The sequence below is a fragment of the Natrix helvetica genome (assembly GCF_964273705.1).
Source record: "Natrix helvetica genome assembly, chromosome: 3".
In the NCBI taxonomy this organism is placed as follows: Eukaryota; Metazoa; Chordata; class Lepidosauria; order Squamata; family Natricidae; genus Natrix; species Natrix helvetica.
This window is the reverse complement of record NC_138549.1, coordinates 45,043,709-45,069,157: the sequence shown is the minus strand read 5'-3', so window position 1 is coordinate 45,069,157 and position 25,449 is coordinate 45,043,709. Positions and strand designations below refer to the sequence as shown.

Sequence of the window (25,449 nt, the reverse complement as noted above, 5' to 3'; positions counted from 1 at the left end):
ACCTTCACCTTGCAGTGGTGTGGAGTAAAACTGGGATTGTGGGGGACCCAAGAAGGGGGCCTTAGAGTCTCATTGCACATGGAGGGCATTTGGAGTCTCATTGCAGACAGAGGATATGGCCCATAAAATGAGGAACTCAAGTTCAAAGATCTCACCAAGAACTCCCCTAGGGAAATGGATGGAGTCCTGGGGCAGAAGGTTTTGCCTGTCCAGCCAGGCATGAAATTAAGATGTGCATGCAAACTTTGCAGGTAGTGGACCCTGCTCAGTAACAAAGCTGTAGGGTTAATTTGGCCAGAAAATGGTGCCTTTGATTATGGAACTTTAAAAGCACTAAGGTCTAAGCTAAAGCCCTTGCACATAGCATACTGGTACTATTGGGCAGAGTTGTTGAATTGAGAAAACCCCAAAGGGTGAGGAGTCCCAGACAGAAATACATAATCCAGTCTTAGGCTCTGCAGAAGATAGAGACAGGCTGAATTGGCAGGATTAAGTCAGAAAACACAAAGCCACATAGAATTTCCACTCCCCACCTTTCCCCAAGGCTAACCTTGACCCTGACCACCACCCCGGAAACCAAATAGGGATGATTAGAATACAAAAAGGCACATAATCTAATCAAATAACCCCACCAGGCATCTCAATCTCAAAGGTCCAAAAGGGTATAAAAATCACCCATGCCAAGCTGTCAGCTGTCCCAGAACTGATGCTGAGTCACTTGGCTTCTGATTCCTAAATAAATGGGGACCTCCTTTCCTGCAGCTTGCCTCCAAATTCATTGGCTCCTGCATCTTTCTCTTGGCTTGGAACCAGACTGGATTTTACTTCCATCACTATCAAGGAAAACATCTGCAAAAACCAGCCCATGAGATTCTCTACTATTTCCTTATTACATATTATTCATATGCAGGCTTAAAGTTAGTATTTGTTTACTGAACGAATATGGAATAATTGTTTTAAAATAATTTGTACAAGAACTGCTATATGAATTATGGATGACTTAAAGAACATTTTTATCAGTGTGGATAAGGGAGAAAGATAGAAAAGGAAAAGAAAGTAGATCAGGACTTTGTCTCCCTCAGGCAAGCTAATAATCTCTAATTCCGATTTTAATTGCAGCTGGAGCCAGTGTTCTGTAATTGGTTGAGTTAATCTTAAAAAAATAAACAGGGTTAGATCTAATTAGTACTTGGGCGTGGAAGCCACCAGGATACCAGGGCTGAAACTGGTCTGAGACACCGAAAGAAGCTGCCTAAAAAAAAAGCATAGATGAATCATTTCTCTATTGGACATGAACATATCCATGAAGTTACCAATAATTGTGTACAACCTGAATGAGACTTTGCTGGACTAGAATGAGGGACATCCAAGTTAAAGTTCCTCACTTACCACAGAACTTACAATTGTTTTGTTGCTGATTGTCTTCTGTCAGCTCAGCCTAGCCCAAAGTTGTTAGCAATTATCAATAACTGGTTCCCCAACCTTAAGCCTAATCCTTTCTTCTACTTCTCAGAAATAGAAAGGCTGAATTGAGACAGTGATGAAGGGCTGGAGGAGCAAGTCTCACCTTTCAATATATTTTTCTGTTTCCTAGCTGCTCTGGTATGGCACCTGGGATCATCCTGGGCTGTGGGTGCTGTCCATATATGGAAGAGAGGATATAATCCTGCAAACACAGGATTGGAGAGAAGGTGGGTTTATGGAGAAGAAATTAGGGGGTCAGGATAGTTGGTGAAGCAGCTGCATATTCAACCTTTAGCCTCTGTGAAGAGACTGTCTGTGGATCAAATGGGTTCCACTGGGAACTAGTACCAGAAAACTTACCTATCTGAAGTTGAGGGGGGGGAAAGATTCCACCTTAATGTATAGGTAATTTCTTCTACCCTTCTGTCTTCAACATTAGCATTGCCTAATCATTTGTTATAAGCTAATTTTCAATGGTGAAGATTGAATATTGGCTACTGAATCAGAAAATCAAACATGAATATTAAATTTATCCAAAAATGATGATATGGGGATACATTTAAAGCAATATTATTTTGCAGGGGCTCTTGTCCAAATCGCATGTTAAACCATTTGGCATTTTTAGAGTTAAATTTCTGGTTCTTCTCTCCATTAGACTTAAATCAGCCTGGCTGGTGTTTAAGCTGCCTGGAGAGACAAGTAAGAGCTCACACCCTCTAGAGTGGGAGTGATTGTAAGCTTGGACAGAGCAGAATTTCCTGAACCGAACTGACTACAGTATACAACGCTCAGCTGGTCCTAAGAGAACCACGCAAAGCCGGCGTGCAAGCAGGAAGCCTCCTTTCTGCCTGAACAAGCTAGTAACTTTCCATTTTTCTTGAGAAAAACGGGATCCGAGGCATAATAAACAATGGAGATCAGGGTAAGATACTGACATTCCTAAACATTCTTAATTTCTTTTCAAAGCGGAAGGGAAAATCAGAATTTGCTTTGGGAACGCCTGGGAATCACTTCTTACAATTTAGAGTGGATTCAGCTGCGGGGCAGCAGCTGTGGGCAGAGTCCGTCGCTCTGGTTTCTTGTACGGTGCATGTGCTTCTGCTTCGTCTGTTGCATGCACTTTTCTTCTCAAAAGAGATGGCGAACTTCCTCTCAGCAGATGTAGAAGAAAGAGATGCAGCTTGGCGGGAGAACGGGGAGAAGACGGTAAGATGAGAAGAGTCGAGGGAGAGTTGCAGGTTTCGTACGGGCTTCTTTCTTTGGTTTTGAGTTTTGAGAACTTTTTTTACGAATGCGTTGTCTTGGAAACAGAAACTGAGTAATATTAAACACATGAAATAAAAACGGTAAAGATGAATTCTCTCCACTCATCTCAGGGTTGCTTTCTCCAGAGTTTGAAAATGAACATTTTAAAAAAGTGGATTGCCTTGTCAGAGGTTTTAGCATACAGACAATATTCCAGGACACGTGCACGAATTTTAATTTTGAAATGAATACCTTTTGCCCCTTTCCATAAAAGATGAATGTTTTTAAGAAACACATTTTTACTTTCTTTGGGGATTTGATTATTGAAACTGAGGGAAGCAATTATAGTACAATATGTTAATTCTTTTGCAAAAAGTGTGGTGGGGCAGTGGTTAGAATGTAGTACTGCAGGCTACTTCTGCTGACTGCCAGCTTCCATCCTTGATAAAATGAGGACCCAGATTGTTGGGGGCAATATACTGACTCTAAACAGCTTAGAGAGGGCTGTAAATGTACTGTTAAGTGGTGCATAAATCTAAGTGCTATTGCTATATCCTAAATATTAAGTGCAATATTATGGGATAACAGCTCTAACATTTACATTCTGAATAATAAAAAATATTATGCTATTTTAAATATAATTTTTTAAAATATATATACTTTGGAATTAAAAGCTACTTTTGTGCATCTTGAATATTTTGATACTACTAGGCATGTACATAACCACATTAAATTTATTTTGAGAGTGGAATAAAATATTATTGGAGTTACTTGGCAGCCATAGAATATTATAATGAGATAGTTATAAAAACTCATTCCATATAATGAGTTTGACCCAAATAATCTGAATCTAGCATCTCTTTTTTTTCTTTTCACCTTTTATTGTACGGTGTGTAAGGAAAATGATGTGGAAAGACAATGATATATCAAACTATTCTAAAGTTAGGATGCAAAAAACTCAGATAGGATCACTCTCTGTTGAAAGATTTAGTGACTTAAAATATCAATTTCACAATTCCTTGGAACAGGGAAAGGACTTATACTAAATCGAATGTACAAGGGTTTTTGGAGAACATGATGTCACTACGTGTCCTGGCCACTTTTTTCATAGAGGCATGTGACCATCAGAAATGTAAATTTAAGTGTCAGCACTTTGCTTCTGGAAAACCGCCCTAAGGAAGTTACCTCCAGTGCCACTGTTGGATGAAGTGTAAGGATAGACCTAATATATACTCAATAAGGAAAACTTGAATTATTAAAAGAAACTGGACAATTGGAAATACTGTTGTTTGTCCTGCTTTGTTTTTTTGGTGTAAGGCATCTCTCCATCCCTTTGCAGACTGTCCACCCCTACTGCCCAGCCTTTATCATCTGAAGAAGTCCCATGGCAGGAGTTCCTTTAAGATTTCCTCTTTTGGCATTTCATTAAAGCCTTAAAACTGTGGAGGGCTGTAATCGAGATAGTAGTAGAGTAAAAGCAGGTTGCTCCTACATACTCCTTAGCCTCTTGTATCTAAGTTATGCAGCTGTACTTATTTCATCAGTCTCGCACCCCCACAAATGTGAATAAGAGTAGCCTAGATATGGTGAAGAAATAGTTAAAGTGTCTTTAAAAGTTGTTTAAAGTATGATAGTTTTTTTAAAATTGAAATCATAGCATTCTTCACATTGTGGATAGCGGTTACAGTAAATGATGGCAGTTACAGATTAAGTGGTACTCAACAAGCCAAAACTTGGTACAGATACAGACAGCTTTTAGCCTTTCCTGGAAAGTGCTGCTCTATTAGAATAATAATGTGCTGTGGTTGTCGAGTGTCTTGACTCAGATATGGTAGAGCTCATATGTGCTTTATTCCCAACTTTAAGTGTTCCAAGAAAAATAAGACAAGAACTCAACTGTTTATAATTTTAGTACTTAGTTTAGTCTAATCTTTTCTTAAATCTGCTCTTCATTAAGAATAAAGCAATTTTTCTTGTCTTTCAATACTTGGAGGTGGGGATTTAATTAATGATATTGATTTGTTATATACTGACTACTATTTTTAAGTGCCATTGTTCAAATTAGTATTTGAACTGTACAAACTGCTGTTGAGCTTTTCTGTGCGTGCACATGTATGCTCTTAGAGATATATTTTGGTGCATCATATATTCTGATTTGATGTGTAGTATTACTTACAGACATAAAATGATGAGATATAAATCAATAAAATGAAAAAGATTGTATCGATTTGCCATTTATGTACTGAAGTCAATTTTTTATGTGTTATTTTTTTTTCTTGGAACCAGATTTTAACCACTAGGTGTCTTAAGTGGTCTAGAAATTAAGACAGTTTAAACAATTTCAGTGGCTTCTTAGTTATCCCTTGAAGTACATTGATATTTTTTTATTCCATCACCAGGTTAGCCTAGAACAATTATATTTTTGAAAGTTGCAAAATCTTGAAGCTTCCTCTGAAGGAAGGAGTTCTCTTATCTGTTTGATTGAAAATACTGACAAAATGAAGCATGAATTACTTATTTCTTTTTCTGCAGCTTTCTTTCATACACAAAAGTCATTTGTCACATTTAATATTGATTAAAGAAACTATTATCTAACAGTGCACAGTGTGTGTATTAGTGTGTTTGTGATCATATTCATTTTTAGGCAAAATCTCATCTTATACAGATAAGACTATTATATAAATGACAATTTGCTCCTGTTTGAGGAACTGATGGCATTATGACCCAAAATGCCTTTGCACAACTGCATGTTGTGCACCAACTATGTCCATTCCTGGGCAATGGGCCCTTCTCACAATCACCCATGCCCTAGTCAGCTCTCAGTTGGACTGTTGTAATGCACTGCGCATGGAACTGCCCTTGATGCGTATCCCAGTTCCCAGATCAGTTCATCTAAAATGCATTGGCATGCACACTTCCTTGGAAATAAGATTGGCTTCTCCTTGGTCCTTTTCTGGAATGGTCTGAAGACATGGTTCTGTCAGTGGGCCTGGAGACTTCAGGTTGATTTGGACTAATCAAGTGGATTCTCTGATCATGTATTTCACTGCCACAATGGTTGGGGATTTCTGAGGTTTTTATATTGTTGATTTTTAATGTTATATACCACCCAAGCCGTCATGTGTGAATTGAGCAGCTACAAACGTCTATTTAATAAATAGCACCACTACCATGTAAACTCTACAGCCTTTCTCCATTCTACTCAGCAATAAATTTTAAAAATGAGATCAGTTTAACACAACTGACATTTTTCAATGTTTCTGAAACAATTTATGGAAGAAAACCCTAATTTTGAATATGACACTGTATTTTATCACAAGAGATTTAGTGCTCTGATTTGCCATTTCCTTAAATATATTAAATACAGAGATAGTCAAAGAATTTCATAACTCATGTATACATTTATGTACAGATTTATAGTTGTCTAGAAGTAAGACAAGGCTGAAGGAAGAAGAAAGTAATTTCCATGAGTCCCAATGGATATTTGATTTTAATTTTAACAGTTATCTTTCATATTTCAACTCTGGCTATCTGATGTGCTTCATGACTATATATCTATCTTAAGATATAGTTCAGTCCATTCAAAATCAATCCAAATTCTTGGGTATTGTAATGGAAATAATTTGATTCCACTTTCAACACTATGTTTTACAATATGAATTTTGCCAAGATACTTTCAAGAAACATAATGATCCAGTAATAAATTCACAATAAATTATATCTAAGACAACAGTACCCTATCAGAAAGAGGAATAGCTTGAAAGTGGAAAAGAAAATGCTCAGCTTGTATGTTCCCAGCATAGTGCTTCATTTAAAGCAGTGCTTGATGGGATAAATATTTCCATGGAAGTTAGAACTGTATAAAGAAAGTAATCCAAATATAGTTAGAAATTGGTACAAGAACTTTTGAGCCAGGTTTCCTAAAATCTGTTATATAAAATTCCCATGTTTTAAAATCAGAACAGCATGACATGTATAGGAAAGCTAGACAGAACTTAAGGGATGGAGCATATTAAATGTAATAGGAATCAGTGCAAGGATTTCCAAAGTAGACTTTTTTCCATTGTGGTTTTTTTTTAATTTCTTTCTAATATAGAATGAAGTTTGCAGAGAATATCCAATAGGATAGTGAGGAATATTTGTGACCAATTCCACCCATAATGTGTATGTTTATACATGTCATTTTTACCGGATGTTCAATTCAGGAAACACTGCAGCCTACGGAAGCACAGGAGTGCAGGGAAGGGGCTGTTTGTTGGTAACAAAGAATGCTACCTTATCATGAATAGATTGGAATTGGCATTGGAGGCAAATTGTAGGGAAAATATAAGATTTAATCACATTTTTCTTATCTTAAGATGCTACCTAGGCTAGAGATAGAAATATTTTACTTTGAACAACTTTTAAGGATGGGAAAGTAGCATTGAAATATACAAATGGTTGAATGAAAGAGGCTCTTTCAACTGTTCTCCCATCAGCAAGATGCTGAAATTGACACAAACAGTGATAATCCTGATTGCAAAGCAAAACTATCTAAACAGGATCTTATGCTCATCCATGGTCTCATATCAATCAAGTACATGAACAGATACATAGGTGCTCTGTTTTCTACCTTATATACTGTCTTCCTGAATGAGGGAGCACAGTAAAACAATCTGAACTGAGGACGACATATCCAATGTCATCTTCATTGTACCACACGGAAGAATCAAATTGGGCACTGAATTGAGGATTTATGCGAGTTGGAGCACAGCCTGAATCGCTAATCTGGATACTTTTATTTATTTGCCAATTGGCAACAGTTCACAGGAGCAAGTCATATTATTTAATTATTATCAAAATAATTAAATCGGCAGATAGCCCGAACCTGCAAAGATGAAGTCAGGAAAACAGAGGCTCAGAATGAACAAAGACTTGCAACAAAAGTCAAACATAATTTTAAAAAGTTTCTTTCAACATATAAACAACAGGAAAAATGTCGAGGAAACAGTCGGACCACTAAAGAGAGTAGATGGCAAGGAAGTATTTATTTATTTATTTATTTATTTATTTATTTATTTATTTATTTATTTATTTATTTACCATGCTTCTAGACCGCCCCCTCTCCCGAAAGGGACTCGGGGGCGGTGTACAGTCCATATAAAGAATATATCAAAATACAATAAATAAAAGAATTAAGTATGTACAGTTAAATATGGAGGAGGTTAAAATCGAATTAAAAGAACTGTACAGAGCAGGTATATATAAATATAATATTAAAACCCCTAGGACACACACCAAAAGTAACAGGCAGTAGAGAGAAAGCAGAGCTGCTTAACTCATTCTTTGCATCAGTCTTTATGCAAAAAGAAACTATAGCCCAACCTACCAAAAACGTAACTATAAAAGACAGACTAGAAATAAAAATTAAAGTAAGAATATAGTAAGAGAACACCTGTCTGACCTTGATAAATATAAATCACCGGAATCTGACAGATTACATCCCAGAGTTCTGAAGGAGCTAGCAGATGTTATTTCAGAACCAATGTACATATCTTTAAAAAAATCCTTGAACACTGGGGAACTACCAGAGAATTGCGAAAGAGCTGATATGGTTCCCATCTTCAAAAAAGGAGGGGGAAAACAGACCCCGGAAACTATATGTCAATCAGCCTAACATCAACATCTAGGAAGATACTGGAAAAAAATAATTTAAAAAACAGTTCTGTGAACATCTAAAAACAAAGTTATAACTAGTAGCCAACATGTGTTTGTTAAAAACTGATTATACAAAACCAATTTTATTTCATTCTTTGATGAAGTGACTAAATTAGTAGACCACTGAATGCTGTAGTGATAGTATACTTCAGCATAGTATACTTCAGCAGGACACTTGAGAAAGTAGACCACAACCTGCTTCTTGGTAAAATAGAAAAATGTGGAATAAATAGCATCACCACCAGAAGGATTTGTGACTGATCCTACTTAATGAGTAGTCCTTAATCGTACTGCATCTACATGGAGGGAAGTAAGCAGTGAGGTACCACAAGGTTCTATCTTAGGTCCAGTACTCTTTGATATCTTTATAAATGATAGTAGATATGGAATAGAAGGGGAACTCATCAAATTTGCAATGACACTAAGCTGGCAGGAGCAGCCAACATCCCAGAAGACAAGCTCAGGATTCAAAAAGATCTTGACAGACTTGAAAAATGAGCCACCTATGCAGGAAAAGCCAAAAATACAGATTTGGCGAAACCTGGTTCAAAAACAGTAACTGTGAAAGGGACCTTGGAGTCCTAGTGGACAATCACTTAAACATGAGCCAGCAGTGTGCTGCAGCAACCAAAAAAAAAACTAATACAGTCCTTGGTTGTATAAAGAAAGATATAGAATCAAAATCACATTAAATATTAGTACCGCTTTATAAAACCTTAGTAAGATCATATCTGAAATACTGCATCCAGTTTTGGTCACCACATTAACAAAAAAGACTTTGAAAAAAGTACACAGAAGAGCAACTAAGATGATTAAGGGCCTGGAGACCAAAACATATGAAGAATGGTTGCAGGAATTGGGTATGGCCAGACTAGAGAAAAAAAGGACTAGGTATGATGTGATAGCAGTATTCCAGTATTTGAGGGGCTGCCACATAGAAGAGGGGGTCAACTTGTTTTCCAAAGCATCAGAAGGCAAGACAAGAAACAATGATGGAAACTAATCAAGAAGAGAAGCAACTTGGAATTAAGGAGAAACTTCCTAACATGAGGACAATTAACCAGTGGAACAGCTTGCCTTCAGAATGTCTATGGAGATTCTCAGTCATCCATGTCATGGCTGTCCTAAAAGTGTGAAAGGACTGTGTTGTGTCCTGCAGAAAGGACAGCTTCACAACACAGTCCTTTCAGCAGTCCCAAGAAGGCTCCACACCCATTTGCACTACTCAGGTGACCCTGAGGGCACAGACAAATCTCCAAGGGGCCTCAACGGCTCTCTAAAAGAATGCAAATGACCAGCATTAGTTTTACCTCCCAGGGATTTATTTTATTTTAGGGTTTGGGGTTTTAATTGTGATGTTTTAAGATTAGAATTATTTATTTCTTAGTACAGCCTATTTCCCCCTCCAAATGTATCTTAAATGTAGTTTAAATGTATTTAATTATTATGAATGATTTTATTATATTGACTGTACACCGCCCCGAGTCCCTTTTTGGGAGAGGGGCGGTCTAAAAATCTAAGAAATAAATAAATAAATAAATAAGCTGTCTATAAATCCTTCCATTCCCTACCATCCAGTCAGAGCTGAAGAAGCTTCTTAGATGAGAAGCAAAATGTCAGCTCGGCCTGGGGCCTCACAGGCATCCTGCCATCAAAAGAAAAAGTAGGGGGAGGATGAAAGGTCAATAAAGGAATGACAGCTGATAAGGACCAGAGAAGCTGGATCTTGTTTGTATCAGCAACCCATGGCCAGGCATTTTGAGAAATATGTGGATTATCCCCAAACATCTCAAGAGTTCTTAAAACATATTGGTGAGCTCCAGTTGGCTGGAAATGGACATGTCATGGGGAGAGGGATTGGATGGGGGCAAACCTACACCTTATTTTTGTATCCAGTGAGTCTTGTAATTTCAGAGCTGACTTGACTTTACTGTAACCCACACTCTTAGTAAAAGATCCCTTTGCTTTAACCAAACGGAGTCAAAGACTTTTCTTTCCTAGGGGATCGGAATGGGGCAGATCTGACATTAAGAAAACCCACTCTGCCAGTAGACTCAGAGAATACGTTATCTGAGGAACAGGATTCCAAAGTGATTTAAAGCAGGAAATAATAAGGGAATGTACAAATAAATACAATTTGAAATCAAATCTTAGCTTGCATTGAACTGGCTATTTGTACCCAACAGGTTTTTTATTATAATTAGGAAGCAAAGGATAGTTTTGCCCATATATATTTTCCAAGTGATATAGAACCCATTTTTTTCTGTGTTATATTGCATTCTGTGTGGAATGTTCACTGGGTTCTATATATTGGCAAGATTTCAACAGTGGTTTGCCATTGTCTCCTTCATAGACCTGAGGGCGAGAGTGACCAGTCCAAGGTCATTCAGCTGGCTTTGTGGCTAAGGTGGGACTAGAACTCACAGTCTCCTGGTTTTTAGCCTCCGCACCAAATGGACTCTTTTCTCTGTGTGCCAGAGTAAATTATTGTCTTTCTCCAGATGTTGTGATGGGCACATTCAGAAATGTGAAATCTAAAGGTGCCTGTTGGATCAGCAGCATATTCCTTGTTGGTTTGTGGTTTGCCTTCGTCCAGTTTTAGTTAGATGATTGTATCTCTTTGAGTTTAAATGATAAAGGATGACTTTGCTGGGTGTTTCATTCTTTTGAGATTACTTAGAAACAGGATGTCCACATCAGTTGTGCAATGAGGACGAAATTTAGGAAGAATCAATTATATGTAGAATTTTTAGAGTAAATTATTATAAGAGTGTGAGGCTATTCTCTCTCCCTCTTCCTCCCTACCCCCCCCCCCTCAATTGACTTGTTAGTTCCTTTTATTATGATTTTTTTTTCACAAGGAGCTCTTTCTCTTTTTGGAATAGCTTATGTGTTGTTCCCTTATTCATTTACTCTTGAAATCTAAATATTTTTTTCAAAAACCAGTACTCATCTATGTATCCTGTACTCTTGCATGTTTTTAATTGAGTAATTATCATTTAAAGCAAACACTTTGGGTGCCAGTTTGTGCCTTAAGCAGAGATGCCCACTGAATCTAGTGGCTTTCCAGAATGATGAAATGAGAATCACTACAAACGTATGTATGTTTGTGTAGTATCATGGCGGCAGGGTGTTCAATTCGAAATTTGCTCCTCTTGCTTTTCTCCCCATAGCTTTTTTACAGTTAGATGTTAAGTCTTGGCAGATTGACAAGTTCTTGCTGGACTCAAAAATATTTCAAAGAACATTGAATTTAAGAATGATCTGAACATAAGAGATTTGAATATGAACAGTAGAACAATCCCAATGACATTTTGAATTTCTTGTTCAAATTTATTATGTTTATAAATTTGTTCATTCCCTAATTACTTGAGGCTTTTCCTACTTTTTCTTTCTCTCTTTTTCTTCTTGCACTATATTATAAAATATTAAACTAACATTTTAAAACAAAAAGGAATGTTCTTTGTATTTCAAAGTTATGCGGTTGCTCCTGCAGCTCACAGACTGGCTGATTCAGGGTACGATACCTTTTGCTTCTGAAGACTTGCCATGTTGCTCCCATTAGCACCCTGGCTGGATTACAAACATCTGTTTATGCTTACTTGGCTTGTGCTTCTTCAGAACTGTTTCTACATGACGTACATCAGTGGTGTTTGACTGACATGTGTGATTTGTTTATTAAATAATATGGTTGAGAATTGAATGAAATATTTCCCCCATGGCAAGAACATGAACAGACACATCCAGAGGAAACAAGATAATTCTACTTGACATCTTTTTATAAGCTAAGCTAGTCATGTGATTCTCCATTAAGAAAAGATTAATTAGGAGGGGAAAAACATACTTAACCCAAAAAGGAGAAACAAAAGCAAGCATATTGAACGATTTATTATTTATTTGCTTTCGCCTTTGATTCAAAGTACTTTTATTTACGCTGACCACTGCTGCAAGTCAAACAAATTGAACAAATAAATAATCATTGCAACAAGTCAGAAATAATATCTTGTTGCTGGTAAGTAATTACCCCAGATTCATTAAATATGTAGTGGGCAATAATAAAACTCTTGAAGGCTGACTGCTAAGGTAGACAGGAGGAAAAAAATGTTATCCTTGTTCCTAAATGGATCTTTGCCTAGAAAAAATGCACTATGGTGCTTATGGAATTCTATGGTGTACCTTGATTTGTCTGACTTATTTTTAATGAAAAATACATTAACATTTTTGAGTATGAAGATAATCCTAGTGTCCAAGTTTTATAAAATTAGATCTATGTCCTTTGAGTATATTTTAATCACATCAGGTTCCAAAATGATTTCACTAATATTTTATGCTTATCACTATTTTGTACAATTGCAATAATGAAAAATTGTGGTTATAAATTTTTTCTTTTATAACCCACCTAGCTTGGAAATCTATTTTTATAGTTGTAAAGTTTAAATAGTGCATGTTTCATTTTCTTGCATTTGTATTTCTCTCTACATGTTTGCTGCTATGATCATACATGATATTAGCTATCTTCCTAAGAATGCTTAAGGCCTTTGAATATGAAAAACAATATAGGAATAGAAATGCAACTTTCTCCCTCAATTCCTCTATTAACACACACAAAATGGAAAAAAAAAGCTAATATCATGCATGATCATAGCAGCAAACATGTAGGAAAAATGCAAATGCAAGAAAATGAAACATTCACTATTTAAACTTTACAACTATAAAAATTGATTTCACCATATAATTAATATTTTTCTGCCAATATACTGTTCTACTGTTCTTATTTTTTCTAACATACATATTTTAATGTATATTTTAATGTAAGTTTTTATATGCATCATCAATCTTCAAGTTCTTTCAATCTCTTCATTGAATTATAAAGTTTAGTTTGAAAATGGTTTTTAAATACACATATCCATCCTAATTTCAATTACATTTACCACAAGGAAGCACCACATTATGGGCTTCATCCTTATTACGAATTAACAGTTGTTATTCTATGCGTTTAAACCCTCTACCAAACTGCACTTATATACCTTCACACTTAATTGACTATATACAGTGCATTAGCATTAGAAGGTACCCAGATACAGGAAGAAATACACAGAGGTATATCAGAATAGTGATCGCCATTTAGCTTACCGCAGAACAGAGAGATACAGTTGTTATATTCTGTAAACTTCCCATGTATAAGATTTTACTTGGCTTCTGCAGCAGTTGTGATGTCATGTAAAGATCTGGATGTGAATATGACATAATGTAATATCTGTATCTTTCTTCTATCAGATGAGCTATCATTCTGATAGAACCAATTTTCAGAAAATTCATGGGAGACATACATATTTCCTCACCTTTTTTCATGTGGCCATGTGTGCAACAAAAGTTAGAGGTTCAGAGAGGTTATCAAGTTAAATTGAATAGAAACTATAGTTTCATTTTTCTAACCCCCAGAGTCCATCTAGAATTCGATTGCTCAATGTTTTTGATGGCACAGTTGTCTTTTTATGATAGTACTGTGTTCTAAAATAGATGCATATGTTAATAATTTGATTCTTGGATAGGATAGGATAGGATGGGATATCAATCTTTTAGCCAGGCACTATTATCTCAGATAGACAGACTAAGTAGTGTTTGGCTGTATGTATGTGTTTCTGTTTGTATAAAAATATTTTATAAATATCAGTATAATATCAGATTCTCAAATTCTGTGACACTAGATAGTGGTGATTTAGAAATGGCAACTTCTCGTAGATCACTTCCGGTTCCTGTAGGTGATGGACATGTTGTCTGCTGCTCGTCTCCCTGATGGGCTCCGTTCAGGAGCACAAGGGGCCCTGGAGGGGTCTTCTGCCACAGGGTGGCTTGCTGGAATCCCCCAGACTCGATGGCAGCCGGCGGGGGTATTTCCAGCCTCGCCCCAGGTGCCGGGGAGCGGAGGGGGGCATGAGACAGCTGCGGGCTGTCTGCCCTTTCACCGAATGGGCTCTGGGAGGAAAGAGCTAAGCGAAAGAAGAGCGGCTGAAATGCTGGTGGGGAGAGAACCACCCTAATCTCCTTAATCATTGTTAACAGATAAGCAGCAGACTATTGTAAGTTTTTGTTCAATCTATTTGAAACTGGAGGATTAGAGGGGGGTGTTTCTTTCTCTTTACACCCCCCCCGGACAAAGCGGTATTTGAAATATCTCTCTCTATATTGGAAGGGAGAGAGAATAAAGGCTGACTTGCCACTTGTACTAACTATCTGAGAATGATTGATATCACATCTGCAAGAGGTGATCGCTGAGCTGTTTTCTTAAAAGGAAAAAACTTCATGGAACTCCTTGTTCTTCTCCCTGCGAAAGGAGGAGCCAAGATGGCGCCCCTCTGTTTTTGTTTTTATATCTACAAATGAAGCCTGCCTTTTGAAACTACCTTTGGAAAAAAAAATCTCTGGTAATTGTCTTAATCCCCCCTCTGAAGGCACTCTGGACCTCTCCCATTACGTGGTCTTCCTGATTAATTCTGACTATTTGACTTTTCCTCTTTCTGGTGTACCTTCGTTCCTTGGAACTGTGAAGGAGAACTAACTTTTTACTTTTGGATTTGCCTGCCTCCTGGGACCGACACAGCTGCGTGCTCCACTGATGCCATTCTCTTTGTAAAAGACTTATCATCTCTGAACGCAGATAAATGAGGCCCCAAAAACCTCCAACGGGCAAGTCATTCTCGGCTCCTCCCTCTGCCACCTCCAGTCCAAGCATGCAGCAGACGAAGATTACTTCATTGTTACAACAAGAAGGGACTGGAGAGAGCTCAAAAGAACTATTTGTTAACTAAATGTTTCAGGAAATTATGAGGGGTCAAAATGAGCTGAAAAAGAGGTGGCAGATCTTAAAGATGAACTCAGAGCTGTACAACAACATTAAACAGAAAATAAACAAAGAATTGGGGTTTTGGAGGAGGGCGCAGCTGGATTGGGGGAGGAGGTTAAGGCAGTTTGGAAGGGAAATCTAGAATTGGAAAATTTTATGACAAAAATAGAACTTGAAAGAATGTCCTTTTTTCTCAGATTCCAGAACCTACCAGAGACAGAAAATGAAGATCTTAAGGATATTATGAGTACAATTTTAGCAGAATATATTAAGAGAAATGAAGAACAATTGTGGTAGGATATGGACCTGGTTTACAGGATTCATTCAGCATATGCTAGAACACATAATGTTTCAAGGGAGGTACATGTTAAGTTTATTAGGAGGACCACGAGAGATTAGGTGCTAGGGGCTCAAATGGAGGGACCATTAAAATATAAAATAAGGGGAAAAAGGAGGAAGTATTCCTCCTTATCAAAGAAATTATACAATAAAGGAGTTTGGTTTAGATGGTTATTGCCAGAGGGAATGTTGATTTTTTGGGAGGGAAACAGAATCAGAATTAATACAGTGGAGGAAGCTGAAGCCTTCATTAAAAAACATAGTTCCCTCCTAGAGGACGAAAATAGGGGAGGTGGTGAAAAAGGTAGTAATGTGCAAAATATGAAGGAGGAGGGGCTGTGGCTCCACCTGGGGACAGGGAGGAGGGAGCAATATCAAAAAGGCTCAGGTCACAAAAATAAATGTATTTGAAATACTATGATAATTGTTGATATACTAGAAAGTGACAAAGAAAGAGATGATTGAACATATTGATAATGTAAAACAAGATTCTGTTTATGCTCATCTTTTATATGTTGTTTTTAACGTTATAAAAACTGTGAGATTTGGGGGGATTTCTACCACTAGCATGGGAGCTGCCAAATTTTTCTTTGTACCCTTTTTACCTTTCCCTATAAATGTTCAAAAACCAATAAAATTCTTTTTAAAAAAATGGCAACTTCTCTTTTTCTTAGCCATTATAGTGTGATAGAAATATACTATAAAATTTGGGGAGAAAAATCTGGGACATGCTGCTTTATCACTTTATTTTTTGGATAGTAATTGTTGCTAAATGGGATTTTAGAGGATGAATATTATTTTAGATAATTACTTTCTGTCTATAAAATATATTCTGACATAGTTTTTTGCTGTAAAATATTAGTATATAATGGCTCTTAGTTTCAGTGCCTAAATTCTCAAAATCAAAATGCTTTTCTATCAACAACTGAAAGCAAAGCCTGCATGACAGAATAATTAGAGTAGTTTTTACTTTTAGATATCTGTTCTTAAGCTACCACCCCCTTTGTTATTTTTTTAAAAATAACCCTGTAATATTAATTACAGTGTTGAATTAGCTGTATAGAGTATTACGACCGTGTTTTCCCCAAAATACAACCTGTCCTGAAACTAAGGCCTTGCAACATTTTTCTGGTGGGCAAAAATATAAGCCCTCCCCTGCAAATAAGATCCCTGGACAACCCCCAACCTCCGGCCAGGCAGACCATCAACCTAGCAGTATCCCGAAGGTGCCAAGCCATGGGAACCGGGGGGACGAAGGTGATCACATTGCTTGGCGCCTTCGGGATACTCTAGGTTGGTGAGTGGCTCTGTGCCCAGCTGAAGAGGGGGGTTGCTGGGCGGTTGCTATCTTGCAAGTGGGCTCCCAAAGAGCTGGGCACAGCCTCAGGGGCGAACAGCTGTGTTGCGCTGTCGTAGCAGTGCAGCACAGCAGCCATGAAGTTACCACGCTCACGAGCAGCCACCCGGCAAACTCCCTTTCTACTCTGGCACAGTGCCATTCACTAACCTAGGGGTATCGCATGAGCACCTGTTTGCCGCCGCCCAGCTCTCACGGCTTGGCACCTTTGAAATGCCAGTGAATGGCACTCTATACGGCTGGAGAGGGGGATTGCGTGAGCGGCTGTTATGCTCCCACTTGCGTGCCTCCCAGCCTCACGATGCCCTGGCCCAGCTCTGCCCACAGAGCCAGAGCACCTCCGCTGCTGCCACCGCCGCCATCCCAGCATTGCTTTTTTGGCAGCTTCCAAACCGAGTCTTCCAGCAGTGGCCTCTCTGGGCGTACGCTCTATGGTTGTAGGCTCTGGGAGTACACTCTGCTGGCAGCTGGCCCACAAGCATAGAGCGTATGCCCAGAGCGGCCACTGCAAATCTCCACCCTCTGTTGCCTCCAGTGTCTCAGCCTAGGGAGCGCTCAGGCATCCTTCTCCAGGGTCATCGGATGGTGAGTGAGTCGCCTCTTATGGCTTAGACACTGGAACATGGACATGAGGTCCAAGTGGAAGCTTGCTTCTGTTCCCTTTAAAGGGGACAAGCTCTTTGGGGAAGCCCTAGACCCTGTCCTAATCAAAAACAAGGACAAGAAGAAGGTCATGCCTTCTGTTACCAAAATATCTGAGCGTAAGGATTCCAACTTTTATTGAAAGCAGTCCTTTCAGACCACTGAACCATTCTCTAGCTCAGGTTCCTTTCAACGACCCTACTCCCAGAGCGCTGACAGGCCCCAGGACCATTAGTCATTTTGTGACAGGGGCCGCCAACAGAACAACTCCAAGCATCCCTTTCATGGGGGGTCTGTCTCCAGACCCTTCAGACGCTGTAAGTGACCACCAGCGGATGGTTCCCATCGGAGGGCGTCTTCAGCTGTTCCACGCCCAATGGGAGCAGATCACATCGGACCAGTGGGTCCTGCAAACGATTGGCATAGGACTGATCTTAGAATTCATATCACCTCCACCTTGACACTTCATTCGGTGCCCAACCCCCTCTTGTCTGGTCAAGAAGGCCCTCATGGAACAGCAGATCCTTCATCTCAGGGACATCAGGGCCATAGAACCTTACTTCCTTACTTAACCAAGGAACTGGGGAAGACCCCTTGCAGGGTAGGGCTGAAGAATTTGTTCAGTATCTGCAGGATAAAATCACTCAGATCCGGACAGGCTTGGACTCTGACTGGGTAGATTTGGGCGAGCCGACGGGGATGAATCTTGAGACAATCTGGGATGAGTTTGACCCTGTGACCCCTGAGGGCATGGACAGGATTATGGGGAGACTCAGTGCTGCCACTTGTGTGCTGGACCCGTGTCCCTCGTGGTTAGTTTCGGCTTCCCGGGAGGTGACACGAGGCTGGCTCCAGGCAATTACCAACGCTTCATTGAGAGAGGGGTTCTTTCCCACCACCTTGAAGGAGGCGGTGGTGAGGCCCCTCCTTAAGAAGCCTTCCCTGGACCCAGCTTCTTTAGCCAACTACTGTCCGGTCTCCAACCTTCGCTTTGTAGCGAAGGCTGTCGAGAGTGTGGTAGCATGTCAGCTTCCCCAGTACCTGGATGAAGCTGTCTACCTGGATCCGTTTCAGTCGGGTTTCAGGCCCGGGTACAGCACGGAGACTGCATTGGTCGCGTTGGTCGATGATCTCTGGCGGGCCCGGGACAGGGGCTGCTCCTCTGTCCTGGTCCTATTAGACCTCTTGGCGGCTTTCAATACCATCGACCATGGTATCCTACTGCGACGACTCGGGGGGTTGGGAGTGGGGGGCACTGTTTTACGGTGGTTCTCCTACCTATCGGATCGGTCACAGTTTGTGTTGACTGGAGGGCAGAGATCGACCCCCAGCCGCGTCACTTGTGGGGTGCCCCAGGGGTCGGTTCTCTCACCCCTACTGTTCAACATATATATGAAACCGCTGGGCGAGATCATCTGTGGTTTTGGGGTACGGTATCATCAATATGCTGATGATACCCAACTTTTCATCTCTACCCCAAACCACCCAAACGATGCCCTCGACGTGATGTCCCGATGCCTGGAGGCTGTGCGGATCTGGATGGGGAGGAACAGGCTCAAGGTTAATCCCTCCAAGACTGAGTGGCTGTGGTTTCCGTCATCCCGATTTGTGCATCTTGTTCCATCTTTGATGATAGGGGGAGAAATTTTAGCCCCCTTAGAGAAGGCTCGCAATCTGGGAGTCGTCCTGGATACGCGGCTTAGTTTAGAAGAACATCTGATGGCCGTGACCAGGGGGGCCTTTTACCAGGTTCGCCTGGTACATCAGTTGCACCCCTTCCTGGATCGGGATGCTCTGTGCACAGTCACTCATGCCCTCGTCCTTTCTCGCCTGGACTACTGCAACGCTCTCTACATGAGGCTGCCCTTGAAGAGCACTGGGAGGCTTCAGCTGGTCCAGAATGCGGCTGCGCGGGTTATGGGGGTACCTAGGTGCTCCCATGTTACACCCCTTTTAGGCGGCCTGCACTGGTTACCGGTTGTTTTCCGGGTGCGATTCAAGGTATTAATTATGATCTTTAAAGTGCTCCATGGCTTAGGCCCAGGGTACCTGCGAGACCACCTACTGCCACCAATAGCCTCCCACCGTCCAGTACGATCCCACAGAGTTGGCCTCTTCAGGGTGCCGTCGGCCAGACAGTGTCAGCTGGTGACCCCCAGGGGGAGAGCCTTCTCTGTGGGAGCGCCTTCCCTCTGGAATGAGCTGCCCCCTAAAAAGTTGGCTTTTACAGCAAGCCGACCTGGCCTGTTAATTTTATTTAATTTTTAAAATGTGAGTGTTATATAAATTGGGTTTGTTTTTTGGACTGTTTCTAATTTCCTTTTAACTTTTGTACTATGTGTTTTTTAATGCTGTATGCCGCCCTGAGTCCTTGGGAGAAGGGCGGCATATAAATCCAATAAATCCAATCCAATCCAATCCAACTGGTTCCGTCAGGCCTGGAAAGGACAGGGTTCTACTCCAGACTGTTCCTGGTCCCCAAGAACTCTGGGGGGAATACTAGATCTCAAAAAGCTAAACCACCATATAGACGTGGATGCAGGCGCGGGCACTCCACGGCGTTGGGGAAGCCATGGTTCGCTGATGAACCCGGTGGGGAGCAGCAGAGCGCTCCGGCGCCTCACAGAGCTTCCAGCGGCGGCTCACCTTCTCGGTGGGATCCTGCGCTGTCCTTCCAGCCGATCGCGCTCCTGTTCCTCTGGATCCAGCGCAGCAGGGCTTGTCTATGGAAGGCTTGTGCCCTGTGTATCCTGCTTGCCTAGCTGAATCCTTCACTGAGTGATACTTGTCTCACTCAGATGCCTGGGCAGCTTGCCGCCCCCAAGGGGGCTTTTGGCAATCTCTGGGACTATTTAGCCCACTGGCGGAGGTTGTGATTCTTCTTTTCTTCTTTTTTTCTTTAAATTTCTTCAATCTTCCTGGAGCTCCAGGATGGCAATCTATCCAGTTGAGGACTGAGTCAAATAATGGAGAGAGCCTGGTGGGCCAGGGGCGTGTCCCAAGAGCTTATCTGACTCAGTCCAATCAGCTGGAGGATAAGGTCAACCCATCCTGGATACTCCTCCCCCTTCACTATGGAGAATGTTCTACTCATAATGTATACTTGGCTTTTCAACAGCCTATTTCTTATCAAAGATTCTTGAGAAAATTTAGTGATTATGGCATAAGAAAATTTGTATTTCTTTTAACCAGCATTGTTTAGAAAACAGAACAAAGAGTAGAAATAAATAAGGAATTCTTTTCAGAGGAGGAAACTAGACCACAGAGTCCCTCAAAAATCTGCATTGGACTGTTGCTGTAACTGATTTATTTGGGGTAATCAGTTTGTTGGCCAGGTTTATACATAATACTAAACTATTCCGAGTGATAGAAACTTAAAGTGATTATGAGGATCTCCAAAAGGATCTCTTTAAAATGAATGATGAACTACCTGTCTAGTAAAGTTCAGTTTACCAAAGTGTATAATGATGCATATATTATATTCATGTACCAGAGTTGCTTGCTTGCAATTCATTAACCAAGTAAAATAATTTGGGTCACAATGAATATCCCAAAGGTGCATTTCAAAGGACAACTGGACTTTCTTGGTTTTTCCGTGAAAACATTTAGCTTCTCATCAAAGAAGCTCCTTCAGTTCAGTTCAATTTTCAAGGAAAAACCAAGAAAATCCAGTTGCCTTTTGAAAACCACCTTTGGAACAATGATCTGGATCACAGGTGTTACACTTGCGGCATCGCGTTGCCATCACATGACATTTCACTATGTTTTTCTCTTCACACAGCTAGGGTGGGCGGGGCCTGTACATGATGCATCTGGCCTGTGGGCTGCCAGTTTGATTCCCCTGAGATGATTGAGAATCTCCATAGATGTCACAGTGGATAGTTGGTATTTCATAATATCAGCTGGAGAAAAAAAGAAAATTTCGTGCTAGGCATCATAAGCAAAGAGATTAGAAATAGGCATGCATAAGGAATAGTGCTGTTCTGATCACCACAACGATAAAACAAAAACTGGGAAATGCAGAAGATAGCAATCAAATGAAACATATTAAGAACTTGAATGGAATCTTCACAGGAGAAAGGGCTAGAAAATATTGCTTTTTTTTTTTAGCTTGAGAAAAGGAACGATTGAGGTGTATAAAATCATATGAGCCATGGAAGCAGTGGGCAGGGGAAATATTTTTTGTCTTGCAAAGCACCGGAGTCACCTAATGGCACCAAGGGAAAGGAGATTTAGAATAGACAAAACACTTTGCAGAGAGTATAATTTAACCTATGCAATTCATTATCACAGCACATGGTGATGGCATTCATTTGCTTGGCTTTAAAAAGATACTGGATAGATTCAAGGAGAACATATGTCTTTATAATTTGAAGACTTAATGTTACTATGATTGAGAGTAGCATGCTTTCAATCCACACTTGTAGGGAAATAATAGTGGAAAGGATATATGTATCTATTTGCCACCTGTGAGCATCCTCAAAGCATCTGGTTGGTACTGTGAAGAAGAAATAACTAAAATAGGTATTCATTTGATCTATGGTTACCAAGGCAGTACTCAATTTCAGTTTCTCACAGGATTGTTGATTTGATAAATGGAACATAATCTCTATAAATGATTTTTGGGTGGGATATGAATATAATAAACACACTTTAGACATTTTGTGAATTTATGTTTAATATAAATTCACTTTAAAAAAAACTTCTTCATGAATGCGAGTGATAGGACTTTTTATTAGCGTTTATATACCGCCCCCTCTCCCGAAAGGGATTTATCTCTCCTAAATTGATTAATGAGTAGTTTAGAGGGTGAATTTTAATAGATTTAATGCAAATGTATAGATAAGGTTATTATAGGTCAGCGATGGTGAACAGTTTTTGGCTCGCGTGCCGTAAGGGGGGGAGTGCAGGAGGGTCATGCGCGGGTGTGCCACACCCATAATGCAATGCATGCCCAATGCCCCCAGTGCACATGTGCACATGAAAGGCGCTCCCCCCCATTTTCTTGCATGCTTTTTTGCCCCCCATAGGCTCCAGAGGCATTATAGGAGCCTAGGGAGGGCAAAAACAGCCTCCCCCCCCCAGAGGCCCTCCGGAGGCTTCAGGGACCTTCAGGAGCCTTCCCTGAAGCCTCCGGAGGGCTTAAACTGGTCGAGCAAACCGGAAGTGGCTCGTAGGGTCATTTTTATTCCTCCGGAGGCTTCAGGGAAGCCGCCTGAAGGTCGCTGAAGCCTCCGGGGGGCTTAAACCGGCCCTACGAGCAAACCGGAAATCCATTCCTGAACTTCCAATTTGCCCATAGCGCAGGTTTTTTGCATTCCGGAGGCTTCAGGGAAGCTCCTGAAGCCTCCGAAGGGTCTCCAGGGGAGGCGGGGGGATCTTTTCGCCCTCCCCAGGCTCCTATAAAGCCTCTGGAGCCTGGGGAGGGCGAAAAATGGCTTTTAAAAAGGCTGAACTCAGCTGGCCAGTGCTTGCATGCGCGCTGGCCAGCTGACAGGGCAACACTTTGCGTGCCCTGGCAAATGGCTCCGCGTGCCACCTATGGCACGCGTGCCATAGGTTCGCCATCCCGGTTATAGGTAGTTTGAAAACAACACCTTTGTTTTTCAAGCAAAATCAGGGATGCTGAAACGTATAAAATTCCAAATTTACAGACTTACAGTCAACTTTTGTAAGTAAGGGGATTATTTTATTTACCTCATTTCCTGTTTAAATCAGAAGCATCAGAGGCATTTCTGGGTTGAAAAGATTAGCCAGTCACATCACTGGTGCCCAGGGGACACCTGATATTTTATTTGCCTGAATAAAGAGGTTATAAAACCCCATGCAGTTTTCATTTTCCAGCAACTACAAAATTAAATGTAAAGTTATTTTATTATGGCAGTTGATACTCAACTGTATAGCTTCATGAAACATTTTTAACATTGCAAATCATCTCATGATAATTCATGTGGAAAATTGGCCATGGCTATTGGACTTACATTGTTTTTCCTGGGAATGCATTGTGTACAGGAATGCACTATAGAAAACATACAGGATTTTTATGCTTTTGGGGAAAACATTTAGTGATAAAGTACAAGCTCTGTTTGTCATCACTGACCTTCTGATCTGAATCCTGGTAAGCTTCCAAAGAGCAACATTTGAGCAATTTCTACTCAGTCTCCATGAAAGAGATCTTGTCTTGACTTTCATATATTTCATCTTAATTTCTATATACTGCATAAGGTAATCATTCACAATGTCAGTAGCATTACTAATTAGGTAATAGAATGGCTCCAGCATAGTGTTATCAGTCTTATAGCTCCAGTCTTGATGATGGAATTGTTCTGGAAAGAGAATAAATGCATTATTGTTGTTGTTGTTGTTGTTGGCTGCATAGTCAGCCAGATGGTTAGACTGGATTTGGCATTTTTGTCCAAGTATAGAATTCCTCCCAATGACCTGAAATAGGTAGCTGTTGTTTGATGGTGTTAATGATCTCATCATAGGATGTAAGATTATCCAAATAAAGCTGCCTTTTGACTGATGTTGATTTTATCAATGCCAATGGTATTCAAGCAGTGCTCCGGGTGTTTTGGAATTTTACCCAAGATGCGTGTTGCTATTGTTACTATCTTAGTTTTCTTTTGCCATAGTCATTCTACTTCTATTTTCAGGGCTTTATATTTTTGTGATGTTTGTCCAACTGTCTCTCCCTCTCCCTCTCCCTCTCCCTCCCTCTGTCTCCTCCTATTTTACTCACAACAACAATCCTGAGACATGAATTGGGCTGAGAGAAAGTGACTGGCCTAAGATATAGACTATTACTGCTTTCATGGCTAAAGCTGGAGTACAACTCCCAGTCTGCCTTAACGATTAGATCAAAGTAGCCATCTTATCAATAACTGTTAAGTCTAGGTTGTTGTATACCATAGGGGTCCCCTACTCCTGGGTTGCGGCCCACTACTGGGCCACCAGCAGTTTGGAACTGGACCATGGAAAGCATTGGGCGAGTGCACTCTCAGCTCCTCTCACACAAGCAGCAGGTGCTTGTTCTTGCAGCTTCCCTCACACAAGGGGTGGGCATTTGCGCTTATGCACGCAGCTCCCTCATGAAAGTAGCGTATCCTTCTGCCTGCATGTGAGCGGCAGGCACATGCACCTCAACTTCAGGTAGCACGTCAACTTCCCCAGTACCTGGATGAATCTGCTTACCTGGATCTGTTTCAGTCGGGTTTCAGGCCCGGGTACAGCACGGAGACGGCATTGGTCGCATTGGTCGATGATCTCTGGCGGGCCCGGGACAGGGGTTGTTCCTCTGTCCTGATCTTATTAGACCTTTCGGCGGCTTTCGATACCATTGACCATGGTATCCTATTGCGATGACTCAGGGGTTTGGGAATGGGGGGCACCATTTTGCGGTGGTTCTGTTCCTACCTCTCAGATCGATCGCAGTTCGTGTTGACTGGAGGGCAGAGATCGACCCTGAGGTGCCTCACTTGTGGGGTGCCCCAGGGGTCAGTTCTCTCACCCCTCCTGTTCAACATATATATGAAACCACTGGGCGAGATCATCCGTGGTTTTGGGGTACGGTATCATCAATACGCTGATGATACCCAACTTTTCATCTCTACCCCAAACCACCCCAACGATGCCCTCGACGTGATGTTCCGGTGCCTGGAGGCTGTGCAGATCTGGGTGGGGATGAGCAGGCTCAAGCTTAATCCCTCCAAGACTGAGTAGCTATGGTTCCCATCATCCCGATTTGTGCATCACATACCATATTTGATGATTGGGGGAGAAATTTTAGCCCCCTCAGAGAGGGCCCGCAATCTGGGAGTCCTCCTGGATACGAGGCTTAGTTTAGAAGAACATTTTACGT

The 25,449-nt window shown here is 40.8% G+C and overlaps 1 protein-coding gene across 2 annotated transcripts in view; it reads left to right on the top strand.

The window, feature by feature from the left end:
- The first annotated feature begins 1,560 nt into the window (after positions 1 to 1,560).
- Positions 1,561 to 25,449, top strand: part of MID1 (midline 1) — a 222,804-nt gene continuing 198,915 nt past the window's right edge. Inside the window, exons 1-2 of one of the 2 annotated variants that reach the window (XM_081946827.1) lie at positions 1,561 to 1,691; positions 2,120 to 2,386. The gene's annotated coding sequence lies outside the window, so the exon portion shown is untranslated. Of the gene's footprint in view, positions 1,692 to 2,119; positions 2,387 to 2,523; positions 2,671 to 25,449 lie in introns of those variants that run through there. The other variant, XM_081946829.1, reaches the window with a different exon arrangement.